This window comes from Oryza sativa, chromosome 12, assembly GCF_034140825.1.
Source record: "Oryza sativa Japonica Group chromosome 12, ASM3414082v1".
Lineage (NCBI taxonomy): Eukaryota > Viridiplantae > Streptophyta > Magnoliopsida > Poales > Poaceae > Oryza > Oryza sativa.
The window spans coordinates 21,275,252-21,301,500 of NC_089046.1; the positions used below are offsets into that span (position 1 = coordinate 21,275,252).

The 26,249-nt window shown below is 46.4% G+C and overlaps 1 long non-coding RNA gene, 1 other non-coding gene and 1 pseudogene across 3 annotated transcripts; 2 read left to right on the forward strand and 1 right to left on the reverse strand.

Moving 5' to 3' along the window:
* The first annotated feature begins 141 nt into the window (after window positions 1–141).
* Window positions 142–6,253, forward strand: LOC136354801 (uncharacterized). The gene is made up of 2 exons (XR_010738597.1): window positions 142–1,057; window positions 1,133–6,253. It is a non-coding gene; the product is annotated as an uncharacterized lncRNA (long non-coding RNA).
* TRNAM-CAU (transfer RNA methionine (anticodon CAU)) lies at window positions 2,347–2,420 on the reverse strand. The gene has a single exon. It is a non-coding gene; the product is annotated as a tRNA-Met (tRNA).
* Window positions 6,254–13,231: 6,978 nt separating the features above from the next.
* On the forward strand, window positions 13,232–21,342 carry LOC136354736 (NADH-ubiquinone oxidoreductase chain 4-like; annotated as a pseudogene). The gene has a single exon (XR_010738482.1). The product of XR_010738482.1 is annotated as an NADH-ubiquinone oxidoreductase chain 4-like (transcript).
* The last annotated feature ends 4,907 nt before the right edge of the window (window positions 21,343–26,249 follow it).

The window sequence follows — 26,249 nt, forward strand, 5'->3', positions numbered from 1 at the left end:
AAGAGGCAAAGTGATGCCCGCCCAAGCAAGTGGTTTGTTTTCGAGAGAGAAGTGTTTTTTTTGGAAAAGAAGAGCTCTTTCTAAGTTGACTTGCATTGCACAAATCATGCACATTTTTTAAAGTGCTTTGTAAAAGATCTTCAATGGAACGAGTTTCTTTTGACCATTCCCCCCTCTGACTGGGATGTCGTGTGTTAAAGCACAGTCTGGCTCTATAAGTAAGGAAATATCTCTATCCGGTTATTTGTAGTGAAAATCTGTCTCGAGGAGAGAACGAGGAAAGCAGGGAATAGCGGAACAAAGAAAGAACTCTTAGGGGAGGAAAGCTTGCCTTTCCGATTTATTCGCAGGTAAATTCGGAGTTACACGAAGTGGAAGGACCAAGGGCGAAGCGAAAGAGGGCATTTGCGTTCCGGGGAGGGCGTCGCGTAGGCATAGTTCCAATGGTAAGCTGATTCCAGGTACGCCCGTTCCTCTACATCGTTTGACTATCAAAGTCAGGTCAAATGTAGGTGAGTGTTGCGACTCAGTAGCCGTACCTGTTCCACTTGCTTATTATGGGAATAGTTGATTCATTGTAAGGTTCAATCAGGCTGCCTGGCTCTACCTAAAGTCTAAGTCCGTCCCTCCTTCCTACTTAGCTCTCCTCACACGAGAAGCATAGGCCGCAGGTTGACAATGCGCTACCGATGAAAGAAAGTAAGTCAAGCCACCCACGGATCCTTCTACTAAGGAAAGAGTTAAAGCCGAAGACAATCAATAAACATCTTCAACCAATCCAATACAAATACTGAAAAAGAAGCAGTCTACCAACTTTTCTTTCACAAGGCCGCAGGTTGATCTCATGCATTACTCAACCAAGTCAGATAAAAAATGATCTTATCATCGAAAAGGCGCGCAGCGAGATAACAAACACATAAAAAAGGATATGCCCTAACTATATGCATGCCCCAAACTCTATATAAGAACTTTATAAATAAGGCAAAGAGAATCTCATCTCCTCACAGTTCCTTGCCAGCGGATCTTAGTGCCCTTCAAGCGCCCCTTGCGGCTGTGGGTAAGAACGAACATCGTTCTAGCCAGCTAGTGAGAGTTTCCCCATTGATCTTTGATCTGGCTAATCAATTTTCAGGTTTTTTATTTCCTTCAATGCCGCTGGTGCATAGTCAGACTTGCAGGGGCAGCTCAATCAAGTAGAGACAAGACCAGCTGTTGAAGCTTGGCAGTGGAATCCAAGAGATAAGAAGTAGTATAGAGATAATAAAACGGGATTCAAAGTAGTAGTAGTTGAAATAAGATAGAGCAAGCAAGAGTAGTAGTATTGGCAAAGAAGATTGGAATTATTGTATCCACCAATCGAAGCTTCCTCTCCCTCTAACAAAGCAATGGAATGAAATTCTAATCCTCATCCTCATACCTTCAACTATACCTTCCCTCGACCGCGAGCCCTTATACGCTAGAGAAATGCTATTCCTAGACCTATCGCTATCCCCTTTAGGAGGGCTATCCCTTTTACGAGCTAGAGCGTAGCGATTCGTACTCCTTTTGGGGGAAGGTTAATGTAAAAAGGTCCAATCCTCCAGGGCAAAGGTATCTTTTGTTTCCTTTAGAACAATCCTAATCGCATATCCAAACCAAAGAAGATGATATTTATTTGATAAAGCGCATTCTATTATCGTATTGCGACACTGCTCCTATCCCTAACGCTAGCTCTGTTGACTTCATTCCTTGTCGGTGTTGCGAGCCCCTCTACTTTACGAAACGAAGGAAAATAGCAATGGAATGGAATAATGCTATCCATACGCTATTGATATTCCTAGCGCTATCCCTTTTCTTTGCAAAGAAGCCCCTTCCCTTAATAAATTGAAAACATCATAAGGCTTTACTAAAAAAAGTAAGATTTGGCTCGGGTGCATCAAAACTTGCAATACGAAGATCCCTTTCAGATCAGCAGGAGGAGCAGGTTGCACCACTGGTTGGGGAGGAATTGTCAAGCTACGAGTGGGTAGAGTAGTAGAAAATACTTTATTTCTTCTATCCTTCATATCCATTGAACTAAATCTCATCATAGGTAACTATATCCTTTTAAGCTCCGCTCTCCTTATATTGGAGAGACTTGTTTGGGGTCGGCGTTAGTTTTTCCAACGAAAGCCTGATTTTGAGAACGTGAACATGAGCGGTAGACTGAACACCCACACAATCTCGATTTGACACAACAACACTTTCCATGGGGACCAACGGAACAGAGCAACTAGAACACGTAGTTGTCTATTTGTTAGGCAGGCGACTTGAACATAGATTCTTTCACCCAGGTGATCAGGACTCGTAGAAGTATCTGACGTGATTAGGCGGGGACAGGATTCGAACCTGCAGTCTTCAGGTCATGAGCCTGATGAGTTGACCAATTCCTCTACCCCGCTTCTTCCCCCTGGTCTTTCTTTCCCACCGGGGTTCACCTTGCTTGCTTGGCCGGGATAGAACCAGCGTTTAGGTTCCTTGCGGCTAGGCGCGGAGGTTGGAGCTCCTGACGACTGGTACGAACTTGCTGAAAGCACGAGCGTAGAAGCGAAAGAAGAAGCGAGGGGATTCCAAGCGAAAGAAGAAGGGATGAGCGCTTTGTTGCTAAAGCGCATACGTTTTCTTGCTTGATTTTTATACGATTTTCTGAAGTGATCTGTACAACTAAGTAGAAAAGGACAGACGAGTGTGGATACACGTGGTATAGGGATGCTCGTCTCGCCGTAAGTTATTGACCAGTACCAAATGTGACAACCTTCAATTCAAGTTACAAAACCATGAATTTGAAACAGAAGTTAGCGTGCTTCATGTACAACGTTATGATCTTATTTTAGGCATTGACTGGTTGTCAAGTTTTGCTCAAATCACAGTTGAATGGAGTAAAGGAATGCTGAAACTCAAGCATAAAGGCAAGCAAGTGATCTTACAAGTGCAAGATGTCACAGCTGAACTGTGCGGTGTGCCAGGGAACAGTTGACTTGCACAAGGAAAAGAAGAAAGGGCTTTGGCAAAAAGAGAAGGAGCTCTTCTTGCCCGTATGGGAGTGGAAGCTTCAGTGTAAGCGGAAGCTAGACTAGAAGAGAGATTCATCCTAGGCTTTGCTTGGCCAGTCTATTAGTATGGCATCCCTTCTCAGACATAGGAAAGCTCAATGTCTTAAAGACATAGCATTGAAAGAGTGAGTAATCAGCATGAAATCCAGTCTCCTTGTAAATTCGATTAGACGACCGCTTCGCCATGTACAGAAGAGGAAGTCCAAGAACTTCTTCAACGATTTCAGAATACGGCCGCCAGTGACTTTCTTATTGCTAGGTATGGTATTGGCTCGAGTCAACTGCACAGCATAAATCTCTCTTTGATGACGAACGATACAACACAAGTTGCTAGCATTGAGTTTGTATACCTATCAACTCACTCTCCTACTCTTGTCAACGAACTCATTGAACTACTCCTTTCTCACTCCGCACTCTAAAACGGTTCACTCACTACTTCCTTGTTTGTTGGAAACGAACGCATTTCTCCACTAGCTGTCAGCTCTCCTACTGTTGGAAATTAACTCATTGATCAGACCAACATCGATGCTTTTCACTCACTACTATGCTTGTTGTTCATTCCTTCACTCTGGAAGTACGCACTCATTATAGCAAAACAACCCACTAAACTCCCTGCTGTTCACTCCATTCCCTACTAGATTATTTGAGACAGTAGCTGTGAACTACTCCCCTCCCTCTTTGAGAGGGACGAAAAGACTCTTTCCATTCTTCAAGCTACTAACTTCCACTAATACATTCAAGCACGAAGTTACCTCCAACTATTGGTAATAGTTGCATCGAGATATTCGTAGAGACTAGCTATAGACTTTGTGAGTCAGTGTGCTCATTAATTACCCAATTAATTCACCAGGACAGTAAGGATGGAGCTGCTCATTCCACGATTGACAAAGCTAGAACGAGCTCTCTCTTACTTAGAAAGAGTCTCACATACCTGGTAGAAGTGTGCATTTTACCTATACCCATACCTCTTCTATCTATGCTCCAAGCATGATAGCAATTGCATTAAGCTATTGGTGCTTCTTTCTCACCCGGCCCGAGATGGGTGTTGAAGGCACGTGTAGTTTAACAACTTCCTTACGTTGACGCATATCATCATGGGGAATCGAGTGAGTTCTTCGGATCGACGGACAAGAGGACCTTTTCATTCATCTCACCTATCCTACGCAGATTTATAATCTAATTAAAGAAAAGAAACTCTTGCTTTTAGAAATGAATTTCACATTTCTCTACGCAAGCCAAGGAATCTGTCTACAACTGGTACTTCACATGCCTTAGAAGTAGATTTGAATGAGAATGAATGAAATGAGTAAACGTTACTAGGAAGGTGAACTCGCTATCAAACTACAGCCTGCGCTAGTGGCTCAATCCGTTGCTTGTTGGGTTGAACATATTCTTTTTCTTTGACGGATAGCTTCTCGGCTCTTGCCTGGCCTGGAGTTGAAGAAGGAACTGGTAGCACTTGAATCAGAGGAAGATCGGAATAGCAGACGAGTTGCAGCTTTTAGTATTGTTCACAGCTTGGATGCCTTTATGCCAATTTTCCCGTGTTTATGGAAAGCCCGTCTTTTTGGCAGAATATAGCCCCACTAGGTTCTTTTGTTCTCGAATAAGCAGCTCTAGAAGCTCTCGCATGCGTTAGACTGACTACGCCTTCTATCTTTCTTTGTATTTTATTCTAAGCGTGGTAAGGATATTGAATTAATGGCATGGAACATATTTGCTAGCCCCTATAGTTGGATGCAGACGATGGCATTTTCCTCTAAGAGGTTTGAAGGCATGAATAGGCAGCTATTGAATCCGCTACGGAAACAGTAGCTGTGAACTACTCCGTTGCCTCGGCACGGCTCATTCCATTGATACGCTCATCGGGCTGCTCGTCGTTAGGAAGAGAAAGTCCTACTGCTGTAACTGCAACATCAAGCAAGTAGGATCGGGATTCAGATGTTCAATAAATAGGTTTGTTAGAAGAGACAGGAATTTATTCTTTATTAGTGCATGCCTTTTTTTTTGTGATTCGAGCAGTTCTTGTCACGAGATGATGGGCCAGAGAAAAGTTTGATAGGAAAGGAAGGCGACAGTTAAATAAAAAAAAGAAAGGGAAGATGATACTGATATAAGAGTACTGCTCTTTGCCCTAAGATTACGATCAGTCACTTTTTATGTTTCAATCAGCTCCTCACTTCTTATTAAGGTTTTCGTGACCGACACCTAGTTCTTTCCACATCACTCCACTGTTTGAGCAATTTCCACTCTCCTTCCTGGTCAAACCTATCAAAACCTTCGTTCAAGAACTCATTCCAGCCCATGCCTTCTCTGACTACTCCTTTCACTTTTTGAAGTGTATTTATTTGGAACAACTTCAAATACTTCTCGCACTTGTCAACCCATTCCCTCGTTCTCCCCTCCATTAAACATAGGAAATTTAACCCCAATCCAGGGTCAAACGAAGATACTTGTTAGCCTAGCACCATGTGTATCCGTAGCCTTCCCTGTTTTTGACAATCTCCTATTTCTTCGTAGCACGTGTCTCCTTCCTATGTTCCGTCCCCTGTTACTGGATAAGTAGATTTTCTGTTTGAAGTGCCTAGAAGATCCAGCAAACGGAGGTTATCTCCCCCGCCTTGAGTTTCGGTCTTGCGCATTCAAGCCTAGAATAAGGCCTAACAATAGGGTGTAAACTTTAGCGAACTCCCATGCTTATATAATCCAATCAATTGCACCATGATTAATCCACTAGACAAAAGGGAAACACAATCACTACATTAACCGAGCTATATTAGCCGCGCTTTCAAGAGCACACACAGAAACCACTTAACAGTGACTCCTTCTGTCAGCTATTCATTTCCTGGGAGTTCAGACTGACGGTTAGGTTCTTTTTCTAAATTTACTTAAGAACTTTTGGGCGAAGGATACACCGGAAAAGAAGAGGAGCCTTTGTTCGTTTGGCGTTCGTTGGGGATTCATTGCTCGTTCTGCGATTAGATTCATTGCTCGTCGATCTGGTTTAGTAAAAAGGTTTTTTCTTTTTGAAAACCAGATTCATGCCCAGAAGAGGATCCTCTATCTGCTCTCGAAGCAGTCGTCAGCCTAAGCTCAGGTTTTAAATCCTTAGGTTGACCCTACCCCTTTTTCTTCCTTTCCCTATCCAACCCGAGCTCTATCGGTCATGGCTTTCTCCTCTCTTCAATTCTTTCCGCCCAAACTAATCCGCACTAGCCCCAAACCCTAGCCCTGTTGTCTGGATTCCCGATCTCTCTCCTACAAGAAAAACCTATCCCACTAACGACTCTCTTTGTCTTATACCTTGCTAATACCCACATGAGAAAGGGTTTCCCCTCGCTTTCAGCCTCCCATTATAAGCTAGATGACTCTACTGTGACATGTTATGACGATCTTGAAGCCCCCAACCATAGATAGATGCTTTGATCATCCAGGTTTTGCCAATCCACGAACTGCATCGTATAATAACCGCGGATATCAGGCGTAGGTTGACCTTGAGTGGTTCACTGAAGGGTAGGGCTATCTCTTCCCTTTCCATGCCTTTGATTCATCCCGGATTGTGTTGATGTGCACATGAACAAAAGTGCACATTCCTATCCCCGAAGCAAATAAATCAGATGACTTTTCCGAAGCAAAGAAGAAGATGACGGCTCCTACAAGGCACAGCACCAATGGAACAGCGGAACGGGTATCTTTTAGCAAAGCAAAGGGAAAGGAGGTATCATACCAAGGGGTTGAAGAAAGGGTTTAACCAGCGGATTCGCATATCTTTTTCCAATGGCTTCCCGCATCCCTAGTTTTTTAACTCCTGGTTTCGGGTAACGGATATGGGTTCGGCCCCCTTCCCTTGGCGAGCATAAGAACCATTCGTATACGTTAGGAGCAGAAGTTGACGTGGGTATACTCTTCATTTCATCCTTTTCATTGAATCCCCTATCCTATTATCCAGCAACGCCCAAGCTGTCGATGATCACCTAGCTCTTGTTCGAAGCAATTGAAGTATACTCTACATCAACATGGGATTGAAAAGGTGAGGGCGTAGCGAGCGCTAGAGCTATTCCTACGAAAAGGGGAGCTATTCCTACGATTCCTAGTATCCGTTCATCGATAGACTGTCCTCGGGCAAGGGAAATATACTAACACTATTACTCAACCCATAATACCCTTTCCAAGGGCTCAAAACGGGTCTTTGCTACAATCCAATCCATTTTCAAACAAAAGAAAAGAGCAAGTTCCCACAGGCGAAGAGCTGCTTCCGAGAAATATTTATCTTCTTTTACCCCCTTTACGCCCTTCGGGGCTGCTAACAACGAGCTAATACACAGGAACGGCACGGCTCCTACACCGCTTAACTCCAATAACAGAACCTGGTCCCACATCCCTTGCATTTGATAATGAAACAATCAGAATTTGTTGAATTGAACATATTTCAATCTCATTTCTTTTACGTGGTTTTGGCAACTATCAATTATCTCTTTCCTCGGCTTCCTACACGGATATAGCCGTAAACGGTATCTAGTAGGCAACCTGGGAACTACATTAGCTTAGGGGGATCGGGTAGCGAGCGCTCTCCTCGGCAAAGCACATGATTGAGATTTGAATTATTGTATTGTGAATAAAGGCATGAAAGGAATTTAATAGTAGTTAGGTATTAAAAAGAAGATCTAATTCAAGTGGTAAAGCAAGTATATAATGATGATAAAGTCCAGAGGAAAGGAAGATTGTTTCACGCCTGCATAGACAAGTAAGTCTACCACGAACCCCTGTCCCTGCCAAGTAGAAAGCTAGTAAGCAAGTACTGAACTTCAATCCTGCATTCTCACTCTTGTTTTTGTCGCTCAATCCAAAGAAAGAAATAGGAATACGAATCCTCATCCCCAAAGCCCGGGTCCTAGACTACTACGAATAGAAAGATTTCTACGGATATCCTTCGTATCAATTTTATAATGCTTATCACCTCCTTCTGAGCTATTCCCACGGTGCCTGAGCAGTTGCCATTGAGAATGTTGTGGGGAACGATTGGGTGACTTAGCACAAGCAGCGCGTAACAGGTCCTTTGCAGATGGTAAGTACCTGGATTTCAGAGGCATTGCTAGATGCGTCGACTTGCGAGACGAGCTTGCGGTGTAGCTCTTGAAAGAAAGAAAAAGAGGGGCTCGGTAACGGCAATCAACGGCTCCTCGGAGGCAACCTAGCCAATTGAGTAGAGATATGAAATGACGAGCGAATTACCCGATTCCTATTATGCTACGCCCCGGGATAGCGATAGCCTTGTTTCGGATTTTCTAGCGATGACTAGCCCTTTGACGGCTCCTATCCCTAGACACCGGCCCCCGGTACCAATACTAGAGATTTGCCTTGGCTGTAGTTCAAAGAAGTTCTTCGGCTTTGGGAAGATGCGAACCTTATACCATTGTCCTTGGACAGATACGAACCTTACGCGGGCAGCGGATGAGCATATCCCTAGAATACCTGCCTATCCTACCTAACGCTGGATTGAACCTAACGCTAGAGCGAGTACTACGATGCGAGCTCCTTTTACGAGCGATACCTTTGTCTTTGGTGCTTGAGTTGTCCTCCCAGCGGTGTGCTCCTCGGTTTCGGAAATGACATATTGAACCGGTATCTTTAGCAAAGCCCAAATCCGGCAGACCCCTTTGACGGCATCCCTCCTCTAAAGCTGCTTCCTTCCTTCAAGCAACGCATTCGCGAACCAATACGTAGTACACGACGTAGTAAATCAATTAAATAATGCAATCCGGGTTAAAGAAATGAAATGGTTGTTGCCTTCTCGGACAAGAAGGAAAGATCACTCTCTATCTAAATGATAGAAGTATTTAATCAAATCAGAAAGAGCCCTGGGATTTGACCAAAACGGCATAATTGAAAGCTCTCGTCTCAGTCGCTCGCCTAAGAAAAGGTACCGGGTTGCTCCGTGATGACGAATAAGCAGCCCAGAAATGAGGGGAGGAGACTCTGCCTCCATAGTATAAGTTGCTATCCACTTATGCTTGGTTTGTGCTTGACCACGAAATCTTGCCTCCCACCATCATGAAAGACAGATGATGATGTCGATTTCTTACTGTCGAGACAGCCTGTCCGAATCCAAATCATTCGACTTCCTCCTTTGCAGTGGCGAGGTCGTTGATTCCTATAAATCAAGATGTTTTGTTGCCTGCTTCTTTTTATGGGCCTTCTCTCTTGGATGGTATTATCCACTGGTATATTGTGAAAGTCTCTACAAAGACGAAAGGACCCCATGCCTTCTTTGAAAACGATATCCCTCTTCAACGCTTCCGCTAGCCCTAGACTCGGAATACTCTGCTTAAGAGATCCCCCTCTCCGGCCAGAGAGGATTTGAGTACAACATTGATTGCGGAAGATCTTTGTTCCTATTATTTCAAAGCCTAACTAGGCGCGCAGCGGTGAGTGCGAGCTGCTTTCAAGAAATGCTGGAAAAGAGCCAGTAACGCTATCAGTGAATAGAGCTGGTGTAAAGTCCAGCTAAAGTACCATACAGCCCCACAGGTTTAGCCACACATTCACAGAGCATCTAATCCATCTTTTCCCATGCCAAGGAAAAACAAAAACCAAATCACCTCTTAGTGTTGCTTAGTGCTCAGGTGCATCCTACTGGGTAGTCCTAAACTTCAGTAGTTCTATGGCCACTACATGATGGAATTTAGGCTATAGTAAGACAAGTTAAGGTTCCCACAGCAATGAGGGCTTTAAAATATACCTCCCAGCCCTTCATCTCTAGGACGTCGGACTGGTCAAGCGGTACTATGCACCCCCACTTTGGTATACCCTCCTAAGAGGAGTACTTGACAGCAGGTGGTGGGTTTTTGGGGATAGTATGACTCGGCCCCCTGGACCATGCCAACCAAGACTTCCCACCAGGTTTTCCTATTTGGGGACAATTCCAGATATGCAAGACGCATATGCATGCAATGCTTAGGTGTAGTGAGGTGGTGTGTGCTTATTGCAAATAGGTTAACCCTTAGTTTATACAAACTACATTTTTCACAAAGGAAAGAAATGGGAATGTTGGTGAATTTTCAAGTCAAGCCATTTATATTTATAAGCCAAAAACCTTTGATTTAAGGCTTTTATTCCCCTGTGGAGTCGCCTGCTGTACGCCCGCATTTTGGCACCGCTTGCCACATCATCATTACTTTGGCCACCTAAGCAACCAAGTAGAAGAAAAAGGGGTTTAGAGTCGCCACCTAAAAAATCACTGAAAATTTGGAATAAATAAATGGATATATATATATCTATTTATATAGTGGCTATCTTCCTTCAAGTGAGAGAGAGGATCGAGAAACCATCGCCCAAAGGTGCTTTCACGAAAGCCGGTCTCCGGGGGTAAAGAACCTTTCTTCACTCTTCCAGCCTTCCAAACCATCCACTGGATTTTCATGTTCGTAAGTTGAAAGGAATATGTGTGTGTTGTATATAAATAAAGGACTTTCGATTTAGCGTTGTCATTTTTACGAGGTTTTAGATAATCCAATTTTCTGTGAGATTACTTTCATTTTGACTGAATCACTTGAATCAGTTAAAGGAGACGAGGCTTCTGGCCCAGCCAGAGGGGCTGGAGAGGAGAGTTTTGACCGCGGGGGAGGCAGGTCCAGGTAACGGGGAGAATCCGCTAGGCTGAGGTTAAAAAAATCTTCCAAAACTTTTTCTTTAGAGATAGAATTCCTCCCGAGAACACACGAAACAAAAATATGAACTAGGTAAATAGAAATGGAAAAGAGATGTTTCCAATTCATCACAAAATCTAAAGCTTTTTCTACATCCATATGATCTACTTTAGTAGATTGGTATTGCCCATATAATGAAAGCAGATCTTGGTCCATGGAGTCCCAAGAAGGTTGGAACTCCAACCTGTCCGATGCTTTTTCGGCCAAATAAATAGAAAAGTGGGACCAGCACAATGAGCAAGCTGCGCGAAAAACCGCTTCTTTTTCCGGTTCCGCAACAACTTGGGCGAAATGGGGTTCTACCGGGAAACCATGGTCGAGTTTTCGACCTTGGTTACTGGTCGAGCCACTGGATAAGAATCTCTGGAGATCTTTCCTCTCCACTTACTCGTAACAGGCTTTCCCTCTGTATAAGACTTCTTCCGAATGGCATAATTGTCCTGTCCTATTGACACCTCGATCTTTAAAGAAAACTGACTCCTCCTTCTCTTTTAGGATTTGATTGTCGTTGGTCCTTTTTTCACTAATGATCTCACCATAGTAGTTCGCGCGAGGGACTATCTTTTCTATCGCTTGCTTTTCACTCTCAAGACAACGGTCGGTCTCTCTATGCTATAAAGCGGAGCAAAGCGCATGGCGCTGAAAGTTAAGAAAGCTCAAAAACACACACGAACACGATGCAGGGCATAGCATAAATGAGACCGCTGATCATTTTGCTTGACCTTTTTCTATGCTTTTTTTGGGTGACTCACCAACCGACCCAGCAGTGATCGATGACAGAATGGTACGAACAAATCAAAGTCGTTGACCATTATACCGTGCTATGGCACACTACTAGATAGATTGTATGGCTCCGTTGGTGACTTTCTGATCACGGGTTTCATTTGAAAAACCCCAACGCCATTCATCTTGCGTCCGGTCTTTCATGCAAGAGTTTCATTTTTGGCCGCTACTACGTTCGTCGAAAACTTCTTGATGGCACCATCATCTCATTACCTTATTTTTGCCCTTCGACTTCGGCTATGACCAATGCCCCACCTAGCTGAATAGGCGTAACAAAGCTACCTGAAAAAGGCAAGGTGCACCTTAGATTGAAATCGACAAATTGCGTTTTGCCAGATGGATTCTTTAGAAAGATTCCCGGATAAAGTTCAGTATAATATTTAGTTAGAATCTAAATAAAGGCGCATACGTGGGCGGGCAGGGGGCCCCACTACTTCTTCATTCAGGGGGGCTAGCCTCATGACTTCCCACTGGGCGAGGGGTGCGCCTAACCCACCTACTCACTCATCAATTACGGTGTTCAGCTGACTTGCACAGAAAGACCCCTATTGTTTAGTAATTTGGCGCCCCATCTTTTTTTTGATTGACTGTTGTCAACTAATCTTTTCAATGTTCGATTCTACTCTATGTTAGAACATTTCTGTGAATGCTATTTCGATCTAAGTGGTCCTATTCTCTGTCCCGTGCTAGGAAGCATTACTCTTCTTTTCATTCCAAATTCTTCAATAAGACTGATACGATTGATTGGTCTGTGCGTTTCTCTTATTACTTTTTTGTATCCCCTTGTTCCTCGGATACAATTCGATCCTTCTACGGCCAAATCTCAATTTGTGGAAAGCCTTCGATGGCTTCCTTATGAAAACATCCATTTGTATATGGGTATAGACGGTCTTTCATTATTCTTCGTGATATTGACCACATTTCTGATCCCTATTTGCATTTCAGTGGGTTGGTCTGGTATGAGAAGTTTTGGGAAAGAGTATATTACAGCATTTCTAATTCGTGAATTTCTAATGATCGCCGTGTCCTGCATGCTGGATCCTCTACTATTCTATGTTCTTTCCGAAAGCGTGCCAATCCCTATGTTGTGCGGAGCTGAGCATCTTCTATTCGCTGGGATCAAGCTTTTCCTCTGCAGGGGCCTTGTGCAGTAAACCCCCTACGGGCGGTCCCCCGTCGTCGTAAAGTAGTAAAGGTCCCCGCGAAGCTTTCGGGAAGAGGGGTAGTCTTGTGCGTAAGCATAGCATTTCTGGTCGAACCACCGAACCACACATCTTTTTTTGGTGGGAGGGTACTCCGAGTAGTGGGTACCTCGTAGGACCTCGACCCGCCTACTCAGGTCTTGTATGGATATGCAGGAAGGGGTGCTCCTAGGTGTGTGTAGGGGGTGTGTTTGTTCGCGAGAATGGATTCCTCGTCAAGTCAGGGGGGGGTGTGGACACACTTGCGCGAATTCGGGTAACGGCTACAAGGGATAAAAATAAAGGAAACTGTACCCGACCAGGGATGGACGTAAACTCGTAAGCTACCGAGGGTAGGGATAATCGTCCAGGTCTTATTGTTTAAAAAAAAGCCGCCCCGCCACAGCAGGCAGGTTAGTTCCTCTGTCGTTGCCGGAGAGTTCTTGGCGAAGAGACCTTAGGATAAGTTGCTAAAACAAACGGGGGGGGGGGGAGGATCGACCCATTCAGTAGAATTCCGAAGAAAGACTGTTGGCAGCAGGTGGAGACATTTCTTTGGCCCCCTTCCAAATAAATGCGGGCAGGGTAGAGCTCGGCGGAGGGTTCGAGAATAGGGTAGGGTCCTGTCCTAATAAAGAAAATAAAGATAAATAAAGGGGCGGGTCCCTTTATGCATGCATCTTCGTACAAGTGGAGGCCGGAAAGATCAAACCAATAGAACCGCTCACATCACAGTAGTCGTAGTTGCGTAAAGGCCGTCAGTCGGGGGGCGACCATAACATAAGGCAATGACTTTCACGGATCTCTCTATCGTTAGATATAACGAACGGGCGGGTTCGAAAGGTAGGGTTTTTGACGGCCCTACCACTAGTCCTGCTAGCCTTCTTTCGGGCAGGAAGCAGGCCGGGCCCGACGGGCGGGCATCTCCCGCTACGCAAGCAGCATGGTTCGCCACCACCCGAGAAGCAAAAGATTCGAGAGTCAAGGCGGAAAAGACAAGCATAGTGGTCTAATGACAAGGGCCGACGACGGAAGCTCGGGACGGAGCCGTATGATGCGGAAGTCTCACGTACGGTTCCCTGAGAAGGGAGTGGCTACCCACTGGAGCTTCGACCAACCACCACCGGTCAATTCCGCTTTGGGGCCACCCCTGACTCTACCATCATTATAGGGGTATGGGGTTCGAGACAAAGAAAGATCAAGGCAGCATATCAGTTTTTCCTATATACTTTACTGGGATCCGTTTTTATGCTATTAGCTATTCTGTTGATTCTTCTCCAAACAGGAACCACCGATTTACAAATTTTATTAACCACAGAATTTAGTGAGCGGCGCCAAATCCTTCTATGGATTGCTTTTTTCGCCTCTTTTGCCGTCAAAGTGCCTATGGTACCAGTTCATATTTGGTTACCCGAAGCCCATGTAGAGGCACCTACGGCTGGATCCGTCATCTTGGCAGGAATTCTTTTAAAATTGGGAACCTACGGGTTTTTAAGATTTTCAATACCCATGTTTCCCGAAGCGACACTTTGTTTCACTCCTTTCATTTATACTCTAAGCGCGATTGCTATAATATATACTTCCTTGACCACTTTAAGACAGATCGATCTTAAGAAGATCATTGCCTACTCCTCAGTAGCCCATATGAATTTGGTGACTATTGGTATGTTTAGTCGGGCGGCGGCCGTTAGGTCACCTATTTTGAGTTATGGACACACAAGCAAGGCCAAAACATGTGTGCCGGGCGTGCGACCCATCAACCTACTAGCAATAGGGGGAAAACTTAGCATGTCGCAACAAAAGCGTCGATTCGAGGCGTCAGCAAAACACCGCCGTCTGTTCCTAAAACAAAACCCCTTAGCGCCCCGGGGCGGGAGTGGGGGACGGCCCTACGCAGACAGCAGCAGCACCGGCTCTACGAAGTCCGAATCGAATCTTTCGGTTCCCGTGAATAAGAATTGTTGGGCGCGGCGAAGCGAGCGCTTCTAGCTGTTTCGCTTGCTTCTTTCTTATTGTGGCGGCTATTATAGCGTGGCTGAAATGACCGAAAAGCGAGATGAACCTTTTAAATCGATTGATATAGATGGCCTGATCTGTTCTGATAGATCGAAAGGGAATCTATCAATAATAAGGGTTGACCTCTTTCTATCTATTGATGATACAAGATATCTATCTATTCTGGATCCATCAGAAAGAAATCGATATGTATCTGATGGAGTCTACATCGTATGTAGAGCGCCCAAGCGCTTTTTTGGCCAGCTCAGTTCTATTATCCATCGGTCCAATGCACTGGCGCATCTCATGGGGGGAAAAAGCAAATGTAGTTAGTTGTCTTGTTGTTGTTCGCCGCCTCGACACATTCCCCGGCATCGTCCCACACAGAAAGAAAGAGCGTGGAGCCCCGGCCCGACCTGTAAGTCCGCTAACGTAAAGCGAGGAGTTGAGCCTGAACTGGCGAACCGAAGTCACTTTCGTAACCATACTTCCTACAGCTAACACGTGTCCGGTCCAGCGGGAACGCGCAGCGCAAACGAACGTGAGCTGCTTTACCGAATATCCCCCGCTGGCCATCGGGGACCTAGTGGTAAGGCCATGATCCGCAGCGCAGGGGAAGGGATCACTCATTCTTCTATTGGGGACAGGTGCACGAACGACAACTCCAAACGTCAGACATCCGCCGCCTATACCTACCGTTTAGGTGGCACCAGCGAGATCCAGCTAAGGTAAGGAACTTCGTGTCGCGGCTGCTCCACTCCGCTGCGGTCTTTTGAACAGAACTTCGTTGCCTTCCCGCGCGCGAAACGAATGGGCGCAGTGTCGTGGGTCAGTTTTGGGGCGGGGGGCAGAGAGAGACCAGAAGAATGATTCATTTGGATCGACGAGCCATTTCGCGATTCAATAGAATGTCTCTCTATCCATATCTATTCTATCTTTATATGACGGGCCATAAAAAAAAGAAGTATTTTTTTATGGCATGTGAGATGATCGCGCCTAGTAGCCACATATCAGCTGCGCTCAATATGCGGGATTTCCGTTGGATCTGATCTTTCGCTTTGACGAATTTGGACCTAGCGAAAAGGACTCTAAGCCTTCGCGCAAACAAGCAAAGTAGAAGCAAGACGAGGAAGCGGAGCTGTCGTAGAAGCAGTAGCTTCCCCCGACAATATACAATACAACAGCCATGAATAAAAAAGCCCCTAGTTTAACGAGTTCGCTGCTTTTCCCAGGCCGGAGAAGGGCAACTACTTATTGATTGATCGCCTTTCTTTGATATGTGTTCAATTTAGTACAATACAAACTACAACTAGATCAAAGCGGAAGGGCCACTCACTATAGAAGCTATAACTAGCCTAGCCCTAGCCAATAGTATAGTTTAGTAGTCGGCCAAACCCCCATGCTCACGACATGTTCTTGATATTGATTGAGTTGGAGGGAGTCAGAGACTACCACGGAATCCTTCCATAGTCACCCCGGTGACCTTCGTCACCAAAGCGTCACGACAGTTTCCAAGACCCCTCATATAATCTCCTGTGGGGATCAGTCGGAGCACGTAGGAATGCCGACCACTACATAAGCCGCAGGCGGAGAAAGCTCGAAGAGCTTCCCTTCATTCGCTTCGCGGGAGTCGCACACAGCACATAGCTGGAAGTCAGAGGGCCCGTACTACCTGCCTAACCCTTCGCTCCGAGGGACCGTAGAACGGAAAGCGCCTTCTAAACAACTCGGCAGAAGGGAAGGGGCCTATGTATTTGCATGACCCCTGCGGATTTGACCCTACCTACACCCGGAGCCAATCCCCTAGCGGTCCTGCCACCACGCCGCAGAACAGGAGCTCGTGTGGAACCTTGGATTTCTGGCGTAACAGCGGTGGAAGTTATAAAAATATTACGGCCGCATAACATAGGGGCCTACGCTAAGGTCGGCCAAAATATGGACACCCGAAGGGCCCGGCGCGCACAATCCTATCCTATCCGAGCCCGTCATTGCATGCACTTCGGACAGCCGTCCGTAGCATCATAAAGAGCACCTCCCTTTCGAGGTACCCAAATGGAACGGGCTTTATTTGTGTTGTTGGTTGGTCTTTCTCAACGTGGTCTATAGCACGAAAAACCATTCTTTACAAGATAGGGCCGTTCACATGAAAGATAAGAAAAAATCCATTCTTCATGGTCGGGCGCATTTCTCCAAATCCTCCAGGATCACAAGTGGAACGCTAAGCAAGGGTGGGGAGGCTGCGAGCTCCGCGTCGAACAGAAAGAAGCAAGCAGGGGGTGTTGCCGTAGCGCGCCGGGGAGCAAGCGTAGGCAACCAAACTAAATAAGGCTAAAAAAAAAGTAGCTAGCGTTTTTAAGCTGGCTGCCTTTTCTAGCGCGCGTACTCTTCTGTGGAGTCGCACGGAACGAGCCTTGTCTTCCCTCCAACGACTAGCTCCCTTTTCTTGTTCCGGTCACCCTTCTCTTGCCGTGGAAGGACTTTTGCCTGTGGTGTGGTCCAACCCGTGGGCGGAGTCGCCCTCATCCCCCCATTGCTCAGTGCTCCCTGCAGCTTCGCTGGGCTTTACCCGCGTGGACGCGGGCTTCTATAAGAGAATGAAAAGCTCTCTCTTTACAATAAAACGCGAACCGCGCGGAGCCCACCCTTTTTCGTTTTCTGCCGCCACTGGGTGGCCGCTGGGGAAACACAGCCCGGCCGCCTCTCGGGAAAGGGGGGTGGGGGATGGGCCTACCTATCCCGAGGGAGCAGTTGAGAGGTTCCATATGCCGAGCCGAAGGGCAGAACTTCAGTGCGTGATCGTAGTATGTCACCTCGTCTCGTCCTCGCAGCATCGAAGAGTACCTATGCACTATGTTCCGGTTCACTGATAAGGAAGATAGAGTTGGGGTGGAGGTCTACGATGTGATACTATAGTATAGTATGCCCCGGGGGGAAAGATGCGCAACTCAAAACGGAAGCAGGAAGCGTGTTGTAAAAAATGTCGGAGGTTACCAGATCTCTGAGACTACCATCGATCCGACAGAGCGGAACGACCAGAAAAGAAGTGGAGTTAGAAAGCCGTATGATAGGTGGTAACTATCTTGTACGGTTCGGAGGGTAAGCGGCGTACTCTGGGGGAATATTAGGCTCTATCGAACATACAGGGAATTGGGGGTAGCATTTTACTTATGTTAAGTCATGGACTGGTTTCTTCAGCCCTTTTTCTATGTGTTGGTGTTCTATATGACCGACATAAGACTCGACTTGTTAGATATTATGGAGGTTTAGTGAGCACCATGCCGAATTTCTCTACCATTTTCTTCTTTTTCACTTTAGCCAATATGAGTTTACCCGGCACTAGCAGCTTTATTGGGGAATTTCTAATCTTAGTAGGAGCTTTCCAAAGAAATAGCTTAGTAGCCACATTAGCAGCGCTTGGGATGATTTTAGGCGCGGCGTATTCCCTTTGGCTATATAATCGTGTGGTTTCTGGAAATTTAAAACCCGATTTCCTCTATAAATTCTCCGATCTAAATGGCAGAGAAGTTTCCATATTTCTACCTTTTCTTGTTGGAGGGGCGACCGTCCGTTGAACTACCAAAAAAGGGTAAACCAATGTGATCATGACATTGTAGGTGCTTGCGATGGGACGGATGCGACTTCCCTCATAAGTAATGGGTGGCATAGCCCGTAGCAGAAGTCCCCTTTTTTTATCCATTTTTTATTACCCCAGAGGGGCCCGCCCTGGTGGGACCGAGAGAAAGAAAGGACGGGGGGGGGCGACCATGCATGGCACTTCTCGACCGTGTCTCCGAGGGACAGTTGAACGAGCGACTCATGAATGCGTCCGGGTCGGACGAGCCAATAACTCGAACGTGTTCGGTCAGTTTTTTGAGCAAGAATCACAGCGTTACCTTACCTTCACCATGATACGGACTCCAAGTTCTTATGGCAGAGCACGAGGAGTTTCCTTCAATATGATGATGAGAATGGAAACCAGAAGCACGACTGGGTCTTCGTAGTCCGGGATCATACTTATATATCAGTCACAGTAACGTAAGCATGAGACTTTTTGGTAGTACCGGTGAACCAGATGGCCGCGGCGAGGGAATCTGGGACGGAGGACTCGTAATATCTCTATAGATCTGGCAAAAGCGAAAGACCCCTAACGTCAGGGGCTGACCACTGAGCTCACTCAGGCCTCGCTGGGCGGGCCAGAGTGGGTGCGAGCTGGAATTGCCATAGCTTATGGTTAGAGCAATAGGAAAGGGCCCAGCAGAGAGAACAGTCAGGATAACGAGCGCGGAGCCCGCTTGGCAGGCGGCAGGAGCTGCGGGCAAGTGCTTGCTTGGTAGGCCAACAGCCCTGTGAACCGGGCGGGGCACTCGACGAAAGGGGGGCACACTGAGCAAGTACGAAAAATTGGCCCCGCGGAGCTTTCAAAAAGAAAAGCAAGGACCACTACGGGAGGTCGAACCACGGACCGGAGGTAGTAGAACGTGATCCGCACCGGTCAATATTGGATCAAACAATAGGGGACCGTAGCACTGACTTTTTTTCAAGACAATAGGTACTGTTCCCTACCGAGACAAGGGACACTCTCAACGGATCCTCCACGCGCTGCGCTGGGCATACCATAGTTCTTCCGTGCGTCTTTATCGTGGCGGAAACAGAACAAGAGGGAAAGACCCGGCCGACTCGCCCAGGGCTCGAGGGCGAGCCATACGAGAGTGAGTCGAATTCTGTTTACGTTCTCGGTTTGGTTTGGGCCCCTCTCGATCTTTTGCGTATAAGGGAGGGGGGAAGGAGTCTAAATCTATGGACATTAATGAACCACCATTGATGGACGTTGCACATGACACGATCAATTCGACTCGACGGTCCGGTGCTAATAGAAGTCGCTTACTCTCCGTCTAGCGAAGGTGCCAGGGGCAGGGCTTTTTTGTAGTAATAGTGGGCGGGTCTCATGGGATTTCATCTATGCCGGCCGTCGGAATCAAACGAGGGTCGAAGGACCATTCGATTCATTAAGGGGGACGGCCCATTTGTAAGGCGGGGGCCCTGATGGACGACATCCCCCGGCCTCGATTCTTTTGCATAGTCTGGGGGCCGGCCGCAGCAGAGCTGCGGGGCATAGCGGCACCCTCGCTCTGCCCAGCCAGGGCATAGATCACTCTCTGTTTACTCCTACTTCTGTGAAGAACAGAGGCATCCAAAAAGAGACGAGAAGAAGCCCGCGCCTTTGCCTGCTTCCTTAGCTACGTCAGAAGGTAGGGCCTGATTGACAGACGGCTCCGAAGTAGCAGGGGCCTGTTTGACAGAAGGAAGGGCCTGAATGAAGAGCGGACCAGACTCTTCTTTGTTTCAGCTGCTCCCACGCACGCAGACCGGAAGATCCCAGTTGTCCTGGACTAGACAAGTACGTAGAGATCTTCGTGGAACCGGGGAGGGAGTCTCAATCGATCTTTTCTAGGATTCCAACTCACGCCACGCACGAAGATTTTTCTATTGATAGAGTTAAGGGCTCGGCTCCCCCGACTCTAAAAGGTTAGGTTACTACCAGCTTGCCTCTACGGAAGAGGTGTACTTTGTATTGTCTGGGGGTCATATAGATCGGAACCCGGAGCGAGTTGAACGAAAACCTTACCCACAGCTACAACTACTGGCGCTTCAAAGGGCTTAGATTCTAAGGTAGGGGTGGAAGCCGTGAAAGCCTTTGGTACTTTAGTCAGGCGAGCAGCCCTTAAACAAAATCAAAGGCGCGACCATCCCCCCTTCCCCTATTTTTTGCATTTCATTCTCTATTTGGCCCGCCTCATGAAAAATGATAGGCCTATTGATTCGAAGTAAATACGAAAGGGTCGGTCAATAGCATAGCTATTTTTTTTTCTCCTTTCGAAGGAAAGGCCTTCGCATTCTTAATCTGGTAGGGCCGGACGGCTTTGTTTGCCCTAGCTTGGCGAATCCGCGCCCCTGACCGTTCTCGCGAAGTCTTTGCAACGGCTGGGAAACCAGTCTACGAAGCGAAGCCTATTGCCACGCCGACCATCAAATACGAGATTGGGCCCCTTCTCAAAGATGGAATGGCCCAGCCCAATAAAGGAAGGTTAACGTACGCGATGCCTTCCATTTGTACGAATGCGAACATACCCGACCGGACGTAGAGCCAAAATTCACTGGCAGACCGAGTCGGGCGCAGGTGCCAGATCCTTAAAGTAAAGTCTCTATCAGCCTAGTGTACCAACCACGTGGTACGACGGGCACTCAAAGACCTGGCGAATGAGGGCCCACCCCACCCAAGAGCGCTTATGTCATATGGGAACTCTTGGCTGGAAACAATCCTTATGATTTTGATATCCGGTTAGAATAATAAGAAAGAATCTAAGTCCAGGTTGGTTGGTGAGCCTAGTGATAGGAGACTATCTAGCTTGGTTCGGAGAGCACTTGTTGGGTTTAAGATTAGTTTTTTGCTAAATGTTACGGCCTAAATGCTGAACTATTGACCCTACTTGTTCGGATGGGTGTTCACCCCAAAGTGTTCCCGGATTGCATGCATACATCCGTAAGTAACTTAGTGCAACATGGCAAATTTCATTGAGAGGAATTAGCAAAGAAAAGAAATCTTCTTTCTGGGCCTAAAGAGAAAATAGGCTTCAAGTCTTGAAAGAATTCTTATAGCAAGTTACCCAAGCACATATGCTTAAAACAGTAGAGAATAGTGCATAGGTGAAGGTGTAAGGGAAAAAATCTACTATGTTTTCGTTCTTCGCTACTAGGTGTCAACAACTTTTCCAGTCCAGTAGAGAGCCTTCCTTGCTCATCAGGAGGTGCCGCCGCCCCACACACTTCCTCACTTTTTCCACCCCAAAAACCTGTGATTGACATCCTTGGTTAACCCCCTCATCAAGACATACCCAACAATCTTTAGAAAGCACATCTCATGCACAGCTTTCCATCTATCTCTTCGGGGGCTTCTTCTTCCGGCTTCTTCCCTCTTTTCACTCCAAGTACACCGCAACCGAGAAAAGAATGCATGTTCGGCATTTTTGGTCTTCACATTCAAGTATCTAGAGTTGTTTTGCGTTTCCCGTTAGTGTCCAACGGCAAACTTCCCAAGTTTCTTCAATAGACTTTCTTCGGGTACGACTTTGCCTCCCTCCCAGGCACGCTAGCCGACTGAGTTAGAAGAGGCGCCTTGTTCCAAGAAAGGATATGTGGCAGAGACAAGATCATCTGTGGCTACGTGATACGCTTGTTCAACTTCGATTTCTCTCATCTCACGAAGCTCTATTCGAAATGAAAAAAGCTCGTGCACCGATGTATTTTTGGTTGCAATGGGCTTCTTTGTTGAATTAAGGTAGTAGCAGTACACCAATTGAAAGATCCCACAAGGCCTCCCTATAATAAATAATGTGAAAAGTAAAACCTTGGCGGCCTGGAGTGGTGTATAGAGTGGAAGACATGGAACGAACCTATAGGTTCAGGCTTCGAATGAGGAAGTTCAAGACATGTAACGAGCGGTGAATAATGTGAACGGTGGGGGCGGCTCATTCTTTCCGTTCTCTCTCTTACGTCTTATTCTCATTGTTGTCTATTACCGGCCATATCAGTCTCTGCGTATGACGTCTCAGTTCGCGATGTACCGGTGGTTCGCGAAGCATCTGGCTTACCGGTCATCTCCCATTCCCGTCGTCGAGAGACTAAAAGAACTATAGCATGCCAGAAACGGAGAGTTGAGGTGGTTAGACCTATACCCCGAAATGCTCCCAGCATAGGAGCCTATGGTTCCATTCTTGTTATTGCTGGAGGTACACATACCTCTTCTCGGTGTGGTGGAGCGATATACGAAAAATAGATGCTAAGCCTGCAATGTCCGATAACGGGGCTTTAGTAGTGAATCTATCGGCACCACAGCAGTGGCATACAACTTTGGACCTAAGGGCCGGCCCCGTTACCTTTCGGAATGGGGGATCCCCGTTGGCAACAACCACGGTAGTAGTTGCGGAACTACTGGGCCAAGAGAGGACAACCTGTTGTTCCTGCTCCTCCTTCTTCGCTTCGGGGACGGAGGTCCTACGGTAGGTAAGAGCACGCACAAGCACTTGACCGAAGGGGACCAGCGCTTCTACTCCTCCACCGAGGAGCCGTTCTTGCGAGAAGCAAGGGATGTCGTGAACGGTGGGAGGTCAAAGAAAGAGAATTGACCTCTGAATACAGTGATCCTATGATCTAGATAGACTCCGTCCTTTTTTTTTTAGATAAGGGTGACTCAAGAAATTGGGGGTGGGACCTGCTGGCATAATGCAGGCTGGAACGTGGGAATTCGAGGTCTCATGAATGACTTTTTTTCGTGGACAAACATACTTTCCGGTCGGGCCTATGGATCCTTTTAGATCTACAGGCCGGCCGTTCACATGAGCATAGGGAATCTATACTCGAGCCTTCGACTTGGCCCCTGACAGGATAGGTGAGGAATCACTCTTGATCTGATCTATTGGGGCCTACAACTTCGCCAAAGCCGACTAGCATCCCTTTCCACTGCGCATTTTTCGAACAAAGAAGACTACTAAAGGATCGAATTCGCTTTCCGTGGTGAACTGGCCGTCCCATACCTTCATTTTGTCTCATGTGTGTTGAACATTGTCTTCCTCGGTTCCAGCTTCACTGATGTAGGTAGGGCTGGGCGAGAAAGGGTCCCCTCTTGCCTATTAGTAAGCGGGCCTTCGATTCCACCGGGGTCTTACGGTCTCATAGAGGGGGGAGAACTACCTAACTAAAGAAGAATAGTGCTCTTTATAAATAAGAGTAGGCGTGGAGAGCTTTTTGCGGGGAAACTTGCAAGTAAAGTTTGGGGGGAGGCGGGCGTCGACCCAACCTTATGAGTATTCGGACTATAACAGTTCCGATGAACAGTCACTCACTTTTGACAGTTATACGATTCCAGAAGATGATCCAGAATTGGGTCAATCACGTTTATTAGAAGTTGACAATAGAGTGGTTGTACCAGCCAAAACTCATCTACGTATGATTGTAACACCCGCTGATGTACCTCATAGTTGGGCTGTACCTTCCTCAGGTGTCAAATGTGATGCTGTACCTGGTCGTTCAAATCTTACCTCCATCTCGGTACAACGAGAAGGAGTTTACTATGGTCAGTGCAGTGAGATTTGTGGAACTAATCATGCCTTTACGCCTATCGTCGTAGAAGCGGTGACTTTGAAAGATTATGCGGATTGGGTATCCAATCAATTAATCCTCCAAACCAACTAAACCGGGGAAGCTGAAGCGGAAATGCAATTCTCGGGTGAGGGAAGGGGGAAGCTCCAGGAAGGCTTCGCTCGCTCGCTCAAAAAGCTCTAACGCTCGTTTACGGGTGGAGTGCATAAGAAGCCCTTATTGAAGTAGGGCGAGGCCTTACTACACGAGCTCGTAAGTCAAGCACGGAACGAGCCTTGTCTACGAAGCTTCGCTTCATCATCTTGCTTGCTTCTGGCGAAGCTTAACGCACTATAACATAGGCATGCATGATGGTATGGTAGGGTCCAAAGATACTTTTAAGGCCGACCACTACATAGGAGCGATAGGAAGCCAAGCCGTCAAAAGGAAAGGCGAGCAGCCCTTATTGCAATAGCAAACGGCCTACTTATAGCCCTATTTAGACTCTTTCTCGGGGACTTCAACGGGCCTTACATACATAATTTGAATTGCTCTGACATTCCACCTTTATCATGTTCAACGCCCCAAGAGCAAAAATGGATAAAATCAATATGTCCATTTCTTTAGAAGATTTTCTGCTATGTTTGCAAAATGAGTACTCGTGTAGATATTCCCGAATCTTCCATAAAGATAAGTTTGATTCATTAGTTAATTCTTTTTTTCCAGGAAATTATGAAATGAAAAAGATGGACATCGCATCGTGGATTTAACGTTTCAATTTGGGCAAGAGGGCCCTGGTTATGTCGCAAAAGACGACATTCTAAGTTTTCCTCCTCCTCTCCGGTCTGCATGCAAGTACCTCTGGTCCTAAGCACCCCCGAACGGCAACCATCTATAACTGATATCGACAACCGATACGGATTCTCTATCGATTGAAGGAGCTCGTGAACTGGAAGTCGTTTTTCACCTCTGAAGTTCAAAAGATGGATCAATCTTACATCTTCTCCGGTGTCAGAAGTACTATGTAGCGGGAGTCCGAACGCAGCAGAGAGGTAAGACAAGCCTAAACTTTTCCCATGGGACATAAACCTTTTTAGTAGCCGGAGATTGGACCCTTCCCCAAAGTGGAATCCATAAAAGTAGAATCTCATTGTGCGGATTATCCGCCGTAGCATGCGTCCATACAGCATGTGCTAGAGCGACACGTGGGAGAATGAGAACCCAATCGTAGCTCAATCTGGTCTACGGCAACAAAGAAGACCAAAGCGAACCTGCTAAAAGATACGACTAGGGAGTAAAATCCAACCTATAGGTCTCACTTTCTTTGATAGTCATTCGTACCTACACATTCACCGGGGCAGTAAGAACCACAGGAATCCCAGACATGCTGGTAAGGAAGTCGATTTAGTTCTGTGTTTTATCCAGCCCCCGGCTCCAAAGGATCGTGCAGTAGATGTGTCGGGTCGAAGCTTAATCCTTAATAGCCAACCGATGCCTGGCACCACCGCTAAGCACAAGGGCAAGAAAAAGATTGGCCTTAAAAGATCCAAATACTTCCTTGTGGGTTTATAAAAAACCATATCATATCGAAGAACTTGATGGTCTTTCCCCACCCGTTCGATTACTTCTTAAAAGGATTAGATATAGAAGAAAAGTAGTCTACTCAGGAGAATGAGATAAATGCTCATAATATCGCTAGTAACCAACCACAAAAGTAAACAGATGGAGGTCTTTCATAAAGAGAGCAATTTATAGCCCCAATCCTATTTTCCGTGTTCACTTTCAAATGAACATATTTCTGAAAAGTGAATTCGCTCTTCCTGGGTTTCCAGGATCTTCTATTCTGCGTTTCGTTGGTAGATAGCACACCGGAGGCTTGGAAGGAAAATAACAAACCCGAGGAGGGTCGTCCGCTATGAATGAATAGTTGGAAAATCTTATCCGAAAAAGAAGAGTCAGCTGTTTGGCCGATGCTGCAAACCAGACTTCTATCAATGTCAGTGCTTGGGGATCGGGTAAAGCGAGATCACTTTTCAGCTTGACCGTCTCAGTAGCTCCTCCTTCTCTTCTTTCTTCTTGAAATGGAATTAGCTGCCCCTTCTCTCCATACCTAGTAACACATGTCTTTCGTATTTATTGTCCTCATCCCCTTCGTTCTTCCTTCACTCCGTATTGCACCGACGAGCCTCTCCGCCATCGGATATGAGCTTCATTCGTAAGGGGAGTTGCATGCCTAATTCACCGAATATTTATGAACCTATAACAACTCTAGAGTACGGAAGACTGATCCCAATCATATCGAAAATCATGTCGTTTTACATCAGGGTCGGCTTACTGCGCACACCCAATTGAAGTGTAAGCAGATAGACTGAATTCAC